The sequence below is a fragment of the Ciconia boyciana genome, chromosome 4 (genome assembly GCF_034638445.1).
Source record: "Ciconia boyciana chromosome 4, ASM3463844v1, whole genome shotgun sequence".
Taxonomy (NCBI): domain Eukaryota; kingdom Metazoa; phylum Chordata; class Aves; order Ciconiiformes; family Ciconiidae; genus Ciconia; species Ciconia boyciana.
The window spans coordinates 42142332-42153055 of NC_132937.1; the positions used below are offsets into that span (position 1 = coordinate 42142332).

General features: G+C 45.6%; 1 long non-coding RNA gene across 2 annotated transcripts; it reads right to left on the bottom strand.

The window, feature by feature from the left end:
• Window positions 1–7033: 7033 nt before the first annotated feature.
• Window positions 7034–10293, bottom strand: LOC140651065 (uncharacterized). 2 transcript variants are annotated; one of them, XR_012042249.1, is made up of 5 exons: window positions 9941–10293; window positions 9742–9849; window positions 8657–8769; window positions 8437–8519; window positions 7034–7589 (listed from the first exon to the last, which is right to left on the bottom strand). It is a non-coding gene; the product is annotated as an uncharacterized lncRNA (long non-coding RNA). The 2 variants fall into 2 exon arrangements; XR_012042248.1 differs by having other exon boundaries at window positions 9742–10293.
• Between the last annotated feature and the right edge of the window lie 431 nt (window positions 10294–10724).

The window sequence follows — 10724 nt, forward strand, 5'->3', positions numbered from 1 at the left end:
TTTTCAATTTAAACGCTATTAACAGGAAATTAGGAGATGTCCCATCACAGTGTTATTGTTTATTTTAAAATGAAAATTAAGAACATAAAAATACTATCAGCACAAATGTCTGATAGACCCAGCAATAAATTAAAGCATTTTATTACATTTTTTTACCCCCAATGTTTATCTTATAGTCTCCGGCAATTTAAATTTAATAGACAAAACCATTAAGAAGGTAGTGTAAATGGAAATTTTGGGCCAACTCCTCATTGCTCTGGAATCAATGACAGAACTGCCATTGATTTCCATATGATCAGTATTTAGACTAGGGTGTTTGTATTAACAGCACAGATACCACAAAAGGGGCTGACCCTTGACTCTTCCCATGACCAATCTTCCACTGGTGTCAAGAGGAGAACACCACAATCATCATGAGTAAAACAAAAGTTTCATACTCGCTGTCTGGATTCCCTTGTAAAAGATATATCTAGATATAGATGTAATGTGTATGCATTTTAGGGATAAATGCATGCATACATTTGTGTGTAGCTGTGGGTGCAGCTGTGTGCACGTACATATGCCAGCATCAGTATCCGACTGCACTGCCAAGGTGGCAAAGAGACTGTAATGTAAATGGGAATTGGCTCTCGGAATTTAGTCCCTGTTAAATAGTTACAAGTGCAATGTAGGGTTCAACAAAACAGGTAACTCAATATTCCAGTATATGGAGTCCTGTGTTTTTATTTGCAAAGCAACCAGGAGGCCTGAGGCATAGTTTTCAGGTGTCCAAAACTACCTGATTTAGAAAAATGACAACATCACATGCCTTCTCTTCCAGGAAAGATTCTGAAAATTCCTCATTTCAGTCTGGCCAGAAATACAGTAACACCAAACTTTCTCATAACACATGGGTTCTTCTGCGGTAATGTCTAAAACCAAGAAGTGTGGAGAGATGCAAAAAGGAGAACAAAACAGCTAGCCAGAATCTTGTAAGCCTCAAGAAAAACACAAACTGTAATTGCATTCACAATTAAAATGTTTCCAATCATTGCAAGACAGCCAAGAAAGCTCCTGGCTTTCTTTAGTCTAAGTATTATTTTTTATTTTCATATGAACTGTATTGGCTCGGTCATTCCTTGATGTAGTTTTCATCAAAGTTTGCTTTTCCCATATTGTGTTTTTAGCAAAGAATTTCCACATGTTTACAGTAAAGAAACGTGACTTCTTGCAGTACGAGGCTGCTTGTTTTTCTAGCTCATATCCCTTGTCATATGCCTTGAGGGCTTGGTCTCCGTGAACCAACGAAACCCCAAAGAGCACCAATAAAACCTGATAATAACTAACAGTGTCAAAACATGTAGGCAAATGGGACAATGCCCTTCAGTGAGCTACACTTGATAGGAGCGCTCCTAAAGAAGGAAACGAGTCTGTAGCATGGGGTTGGCTCTTCCATGACTTCAGCAGCAAAACCTGCTCCATCCCCCAGGTTCAGTCCCGGTCCTCCTCTCCCTCCGGGCCAGCACCTCCAAGCCCGGCTCACAGCATGTCCCCGATACGGCACCACGCTGCAAAAGAGGAGAGCTTCTCCATGTAGTTCAGCTCCTTCAGTGCCAGGATTCCCACGCACCGCCAGCCAAATCTGCTCTCAGGTCTGCACATCCATTAAAGAGAGCGAGGGAGGGAGAAGCAGCACCGGGAGCTGCTGAGCTACTGGAGTCTGGTTTCCTGCCACTTTGCCTCTCAGGCTTGGGCTTTCTAATCAAGCACAAACTCCAGGTGAAGCTTTCTTTTATGAGGAACATCCAAAATATGCCTTTCCCATGTAGATTTTCTACAGGGTTCAATAAAGGATGAACACAGACAGGTGACGGCCCCTCAAAGGAGCCCTCCATGGCATCCCTCCTCTCTGTCCAGGCTGTCATTTTCATGAAAATTATTTGAAATCAATTCTTCTACATCTCTAGCTGAAATTAGCCCATAGGTGCAGGTGAGAGGTGCAAGCATACAGACATAGATGCACTCCACATGGATACAACAGCCCTCTTTTTGTGGGGAAAAGGGGCAAAAAGGATGGGTCTTGGCCATTATTGGTACTGATGCCAAACTTCCTGACAGGAACACATACAGGCAAAGGCATGTTGTTCTCTTGGTGCTGCAGAGCATATCAAGCTGTAAGACATGTTAGTTGTCCTAGTTAAATCCCCAGGCTTTTCCTCGGATCCTCTCGTGCAATGTGGCTGCCATCAGAGCTGAAACCTCTCTCTCCTGGCAGCTCAGATGTCCGTGCTGCTGTGAGCCCTGCCAGCCTCCTCGCTCCATCCCCTTGCAGCTTCAGGTTTCTCCAGTGGCTGCATCTCCAGAGGCTATAGGGTCAACATATCTCCTCGGTGAGGGTGCATTGCTCCTCTGATGTCCCCACCTGCCTGGGGGAATCCGCAGCAGCTGCCAGGCTGAAGCCAGTTTTGCACCAGCATCATCCCAGACACATTAGACATGTCTACAGGGTAGATCAAAGGCAGGAACAGGCCTGCTTTGCCTCCCTGGCACTTGAGCCATGCCATCTTGGGAAGTGTGCGGCCACACTAGCCCGATGCTGAGCTGAGTAACAATCCTTCTACATGCACGCAGCACACACTCGCTCCAGCCTCTCACCACAGCATGCTCAGGCTGAGCTGCTTGGTGTCCAACCAGCTCTGAGCACAGGCAGAGCTAGCACCATCCCTCCAGCCTGCCCTGTGGCTGTGTTTTAACGGCTGTAAGACTCAAGCTCTCCATGTCATGGCACATTTCAAGTGCTTCCAGCTGCTCCGGACATGATAAAAATGAGCCTTGGTAATAGGCTGCACTAGAAGGACTGAGACACGACATCTCCCTCAGCTCATAATCCCAATAATTGTTTATCAGGAGACAGAGAGCAGCTTGATCATCTCCAGTATGGACTAACTACTTAGCCCAGTGCTTTTTCCTGAATTCTGGTAATCTCCTTCTTCACGTGCCATCTGTCTTTACACTCACCACCAAATCCAGACCTGGCACAACAGGCCACTCCGTTGGTTTCAGTGGACCTGCAATTGTGGATGCCAGTGTCAGATCTTGCCCTTCGTTATCTATGCTCCTACAGGGCTACCCCTCGGCTGCTGCTCTCTGAGTACACACAAAGCAACCGTTCATGCAAGAGCATCTGCGCCAAGTGAGCTCAGTGATCTCGGGCTGTTCCAATAACCTTGACTAAATCCTTTCTCCTTTTCTTTGCTAAATCCACCTGCTGAAGGAAAGGCCGCTTCAAAGGGAGACTCTCGCCCTGCCTGACATCATGGCATGCTGAGATAATTCAGAGCAGTTATGATAAATGTTCTGACTACTGGCATCAAGAAACAAACAACGGGCTCACAGCAACATAAGATTAAACACGTTTCCACAATTACCTGGGGAATTGTCTTGCTGACCATGTCCTTTCTTGCTATTTTTTACTGCCTGAAATAGAGAACCTTAGAGGGTTTTGTGAAATACAGCTGCAGTGCTTTAGACCCCCCCAAAAGGCAAGGAACCTCTGTTAGAAGAGGGTTTTCACTTGTCAGGTAAGAAAGGACATGTTTGTAGCCTCTGCACCGCAGGCTCCTCTTGGTCCATTTGAGAGGGAAGCAGTGCTGCTTACGAGGGCTAATTTTCGCTGCTGGGAGGGTAATGCTGCACCATTAGCTTGAAGGAGGGAGGCTACACTCAGTCAGGAAAGAACAAGCCTGGGTGGCAAAAGCCAAAAGGATTTGCAGTGAGAGGAAGCACGGGCTGCCAAGACAGAATGCGATGCAAGCCTTGATCCCGGCCACCAGCTGTGCCAAAGAGCCTGGTACTCTGTAGCCCAGCCATGAAAACACTCAGCCGTGCCAAAGAGCAAGTGGGAGCAGATGGAGCAAGCTGGGGAGTACAAAAACATGAGCTCAGAGCTGTAGGCAGGACCAGATTATGAAAGAAGCAAGAAGTAGTTCGTCAGAGCACCTCCATCTTAATTCAACTGCTCCTTTCTTTGCGATCCCCCCCACTGCATTTCTTCCTTTGGTTTCCATTTCCGTTGCTTCTCCAACAAGGACTTACCACTTAGGTTCCCTTCCTTCCACAACACCAGGACAAGCTACCTCATTTGGCCCCCAGCAACTGCACACACCTCCCTCCTTAAGCCAGCCATTGCACCCTGCCTCCAACCCACACGATCACACAGGGTAAACTAGCTGTGAGTAGTCATCCTGATGAGTTTCCTTGGGGCAAGAACCAAAGCCATGCCCCAAGACAGCCCGAGGGAACCCACTGTCCACAGCCACACATGCCAGAAGCCAGTCAAACCATTTCATCAACTTCAGTCTGGTGCCCAGGCATGTTCACCGCTTAATTTCCTAGCTAAGTTCACTGCTGCTGGATATGCGCTTTTCTACCAGCCTGCTTTCCTAAGCATTGCCTACAGGTAATTTCACTGGCTTTGCATTCATCCCCTCCTAAGATATTTTTACTTGTTGGCCAGCCTTACCCATTGACAGAGCAGTACAGGTCCTAGAGACATTCAGTTCCCAGAGTTTTGTGAAAATATGCAGCCAGGTGGAGGAGAGAGACCTAGACTGGTGTCCCACTAGGGAAATGTCTTCAGTATGAATTTGACTTGACTACCAGACAATAGAGAGTCCATATAGATTAAGACCATCCTAAATCCCTCAATAGCAGGAAAAGTTTCATTCAGGCTTAATTAATGATTTAGTGGTTAGAAAGTCATTCTAGACAACTTACATATCATTAACAGCTATGTTTTTGGCAATAAAAATGTTCCTTTGTTCACAGTGCCTTTTTTTTATTTATCTTCCCTCTTCTCCTCATCTTACCTGCTTTCATAACAATGTTTTTTAAATCCAAAAAAGTCTTTTATTCAACCCTGTGTTCCAATATGGGCAAAAATGTATCCTCAGCATAAGTCCTGGTTCTCCATGGACCAGGCCCTATTATACAGCTTGTCAAAACAAGACCTGCGGAATACCAGTATGGACGTTAACAAGTAACAGTATGGGAAAAAAGCATGATATATCCCAGGACAATAAAAAAGAAAACACATGCCTATTCAAGCAGCACATATACATACACACAAGAGCTCAACAATGGTCAGAAACCCTCTGCTCTGCATCCTGATAAAGTAGACCAGCTGTCCCCCAGGGGCCTGCAGGAGAGGAGATGAATGTGTAATGTGAATTCTGCCTTCAATTTATGGCTTAATTTTAAAATAACTGGAAATAAAACATGAAGAGGAATATCACCCACAGAGAGCAGTCTGAACTCTGCTTTCTATCACTTTCCTACAGCTTCCATTTATCTCTGCCAGCACAGAGAGCTTTCTGAATATGCCTGTACCATGAGTTAAGCATCGGGCCAGGCTTGTTCCCAGGGCTGGGCTTGCCCACCATCCACATCGTTTCAAGCCCATATGTCTGCAGTCCTCCACAGCCAGGAGCCTGAGGTCCAAGCACTTACTCATGGGCTGTACACCGGCACAAAGCCAGATACAGTGAGGCGTAGTCTACCAGAACAGAGCCCAAATATAGGGTTTCTCAAGCACATTTTATTATACTTTTTTTCAACATGTGCCCAGGGGCTTGTTTTTTAAGCCGCTGGGCAGTATCTGGGGGGAGGCAAGAAGGCGGTGAAGCAGGTCACAGGGCTTAGACCATCTATTGCCTTGAATTCACCATGTCTCCATCATCTCCCCTGCCTGCATTACCAGCTCTCTTCAATTTTCTACTAGTGCTAGAAAACGTAGGTGGGCTGGTGTGGACCGACCATTAATGTTTTTATCTCTGTATCATCCAGGAGGTTGAAGAGGACAATGTTTTTATTGCTAATGTTCACGTGACTGTGACTCCGTAATTGCTGCCTTCCGTCATGCCGGGGAAGGGGGAAATTTGAGGCAAAATGCTGTTGAAAGAGGTTTGTGTGGTTCAGCTTCTCAGCAGCATGTGTTCCTTGTTACTCAGGACTGTCACAGGGGAGGGAAGACAATACAAAATAAGAGCTAACTGAAGCTGCTGTTTTCAGATGGAAAGTTAGCATCATGCATTTGTCTCTACTCACACTAGCCATGCTTCATGAGTTTCCTAAAGCAGAATTCACTCAGTCAGCAAAACAGAACATGTGCTAATTTACATCCTTAGGAAGGAAAGCAGTGAATCATTTCTAATGGTTCAGGTGCTCTACTCATAGCTCCTAATTAATTCTGACTGGAAAGATGCAAAAAATTCTCTGAGACAATTTCAAGTATTTATTTCAGCTTTACTATTAAATAAGTTGTAATGAATGAGGAATTGACCTTGGGGTTAAACCACTGGCCTAGGACTGAGGTTCATTCCCCGACTCAACTCCCCACAAAACCCTGGTCCTTGCTGTATGTGTTCCCTCCACTAAACTTTTTAGCAAACCACACGCATACCCTTGGGAGATGCTCAGCTCCCTGTGCACATCGTCGCCATCAAAGGGCCAAGCCCTGAAGGGGGGCCATAGAAGGGAGGACCGATCTCTGGGGTTTCTTGCTTTTCTTGGAGAAAACCCAGGTCAGACTACAGAATAGCTCTCAGCAGGGCCATGCACCTGAGCCCAGAGCTAGGCGGAGGAGGCTGACTGCCCTCCGGACCGGAGCTGCTGGAGCCGAACAGATCCCCACCACCAGCCCCATCTGTGCCGAGCACAGCAGAGCCAGAACCGTGCTGGGAAGACGGCGTCGGGGCCGCAGCAAGCACCGCTGGTCAGTGCCAACAGCCCACAGCAGGGAGAGAGGGAAAACCATTGCCAGAGACCTGTGTTAATGAGTCCGAGTAGCAAAAGCTGCTTATATCTAAACAAAAGCTTTCTGATAATGCAAAATTAAACTGACAGAAAGCAACACACATGTTAGAATACAGTCTAACAGATGCTTTAGCATTTGTTTTATGTAAATTTGAAAGGGCACCATCGTCTGTGACCAGTTCAATAAGGAACACAACTCTCATTCCAGCACAGCAACCCTGTGTCTGTTTTCTCAACTTTTATTTTCTGCTACATTGACCTCAGCTACAAATTTCCCAGCAAAAACACAATAGATGGTTTATGTCACTTTACAGGAAATCACAAAAGCCTCTAAAGTGACCCTGATTTTCAGGCGCTTTTCTGATTTTCTATCAGCCCCTTTTTCCCTTCTCACGCCTGCTACACAGTTAATATTGGAGCTTTATAACAGGAAAATGTCATTTTTAAGTCACAATAAGGCTTTCTTGCTTTGTCACTTACTTTCTCTGGATTACTACAACAGAGGCTTTTTTTTTTTGCTTTCTTTTCTATCACTGTAATTTCGCTAGTTTACATAGTGATATACACAGATATACAACAGCAGCGCAAGAAGAGACGGAGATTCACAGCAATCCAAGTCATGACATTATTTCAGAGACAGCTGCCCTCCTTTCCTTGCTTCCTCAGACACCAATCTTTAATTTTTCTACAAATTGCTGTGGGTCAGTTTAGTATCATGACTGAACTGAAACCCATGGACCATTGATGTCTGTACACTTGCCAGTAATGCTGCTCTCTGCTCAGTTGTTCTTTGCTAGCTGAAAAATGAAAGAGCACAGCTTGCATTAGAATCAGAAGGAAGAAATGCATAAGCCAAGTCTTAGCAAAGCCACTGTCCTCTCATACCGAATCAAAAAGAAAAGACATTTTCTGCCATTCCAATTATTTAGTTAATCCCAGTGAGCTTTTCCTGGAACAGATATTTGTGTCACCATTACTCAATAAATACAAACCTATTAAGATATTTTCTAAACAAAACTCTTAATGAAAGCACAACTTGGAATAAATGCCCATTGGCAGCACAGCTCTGCCAGAGCTCCCCCACCAGGACATTTGCCACCGTCCTGAGTGTGCTTCCCCACAGACCCGAGTCCAGAGCCGACTCCAGATAACCACTCCTGCTTTCGGTGGCACCCACACACATCATTTCCCTCCACCGAGAAGCAAAATGCTTGATCTTTCTTGACAGACCAAAAGCCCAAATTTGAAATGACTCTGCAGCTCTTCATTGAGCACAAATTTAAGCACTTTTGCTTCCAGGGGGAGGGGATTTTTTTTTTTTAAATAGTTAAGTGTAATCTTGAAATAGCAAAAAGAAGTACATCACTTAGAAAGTGGCACAGGTCCTTTTTTGCTTCAATTGCACCAAGATCTCATTTAGTAGAAAAAATGAAAAAATTTATCCTCCCAAATTTCTCTCAGCCTTTCTCTTCTAAGTATTCCTTGGTCTCACTAGGTTGCAGCAACAATCAGGTTTGTTGTTTCACAGGGACATTTCTTAGGCATGTGTCCTCCTTACTACATCACATTTTCATTGAGGAGTAACACAGATACCCTAGGACCACTGCTAACACTCCAACTACCCTTTTTCCCCAGAGCACTAACCTTTTAGATACTCTGATTTCACAACTCAAGTCTTCAGCAGCATGCAATACTTAAGCAACAGAAACACAGGCTTCGTAAGGCCCCTCAAAAAAAAAAAAAAAAAAAAAAACCTAGCTTAATACACATTTAGAACTAAAAGAATAAATGTTTATACATGATGTCTTGATTTTCTCACCATTTCTGAAGGTTTTGCAGGGTTTAAATAAGAGCCCTTTCAAACCTTATTCAAGAACACCATATCCTCCTGCATATGGCTTCTCTTTTCGATCATGAAGTCTCTGGGTTTGGGTCTATTCTTTCTGAGACTTTAGTTTCTCTCTCCTTCAGCTGTACCTGCAGAATTCAAGTTTGCTCTAGTTAATAGTCATTTATTTTCACCATTCCCTTGAACAATCCTAACCAGTTTCACCACGTTTTTTCTTCTGCAGTTTTGTTTTTTAGTTACCTGCCCCCTGTCTTTACAGCAAGGCAGTAGCCATCTATGTGTGCTGTGGTGCTCCACTTGAATATATGAACATCCGCTTCTAACATTGACCCTGGCAGGGTCTAGTAACGTGTATTTTCATGACTAGTGGAGACATGATATGTTTTCACACATAACAGAGTTCGCATGCTGACACCAAGACACCTCTTTGCCAAACCAAATACCACTGCACTAGGCTGACAAGCCAGGGTGGATTTCCAGTATGTCAAGACCACAGGCAGATCCACGTGCACGTAAGCTCATGTCCTAGGTATGCTTCTCTATGTACAGGTGAGGCAGGAGCGCCGATGTGGCAGGACACGTGTCCTCTCGGACGGCTCCTCTGAGCCAGGGCTCCTGCCAGGTTTGTGCCCTGCCACCGCTCCGGCCCAGGACACCCAGCACCACCAGCAGCCAAGAGGATGCCACCAGGCACGGGTGCTTGAGACGTGTGTTGAGGAGGCACTCGGAGGGGGCCAGCTGAGTGAACTGGAGCCAGCGTCTGGGACAACACAAGGCTTGCGTGTGCTGTCACCACCCAGGAGTCGCAGGCGAGTCACTGATGGGCAGCAGCCTGTCCCAGCACGCCACATATTCCCACCCTTAAAAAGTGGTGAGGATCCATGCCTGTATGCCTTGGTCTTTGCAATGCTGTCATTTAACTCACACCTCTCTTTTTTGTGTTTCTTCCAATTTTGGTCCCAGAAAGCTCTCCCCTGTGCCTCTCTAGCCTTTTTCTCTTTCCCCCTCTGCATGGCTCCGACCCACCACGTTGATTCTCACCCCCTGCCTGCTCCCACAGCACCTGGTCTCCCTACTCGGCCCTGCGGCCATCCACTCACCCCTGCCTCTGGTTTGCAGTCCTCTCCCTTGTGCCGTTTGCCAACATCTCCATCTCCTGGACACAGCACACACAGCACGTAACTAAACATCTTTGGTTTTTTTCCTGCCTACAAACATTATGGACATATTCTGGTTGATCCATGGGCTTCAGGGAACTTCTAGGCTGAGAAATGAGGGCTTTTGGATAGGAGACAGAACCTGTGGATTGAACTTTTATGGGGTCTTCACAAGGTGGCTGAAATAGCAGAGCCAGCATTTCTCTTAATAGGTTTATGTTTGCCATGCAGAGTTGCCACCTGCACTGGAAACAATTTGCAAATCTGCAAATAAAAAAAAAAATATCTTTGATTTCTGACCAGTGAAATTCTGAAATTTTCATTTGCCAGCAGCCATACTCCTCTGTGCTCCCATCCCTCCATCTCTTCCCAGTCGAAGTCTACCCAAGCTCGTTACTGCAAAGAAATCCAACATGCAGCTGGCCATTGCTGAGACTCATTCAACACATGATGCTAGCAGACGAGGACTTGAAATAGGCAAGGCCAGTAGTTACAGTCCCCTTCTTCTCACTTCTCCAGTCTCTTCTCTCTGAGATACATGATCTGTATCCCTTTCCCCACACCATTCCTCCCCCACTCCACCTCCCTTCACATCAGCTGATTTCTGATTTCTTTGTGCTGCCTCAGTGCTGAACCAAGGACCAAAATCATATGTTGGGATGTCCTGAAACCAGAGCGTTTGATACATTGCTGGAAAAAAGCTGCTAGCTCACAATATGGACATTTCCAACCTTCTGCCTCAATTTTTGCATTAGTTTCAAGTGGACATTTTAGTCCCCTCTGCTCTTCTGTAGCACATCCGTAAACTTAGACACTTTGTGTGTCATCCAGGATGTTGCCCCACTTTACCTGTGAGTGAAGCGATCCCCATGCAGAGACCCTACTGGTACACTGGAGGTGGGGTGAAACCAGCTGGGTGTCAGGCA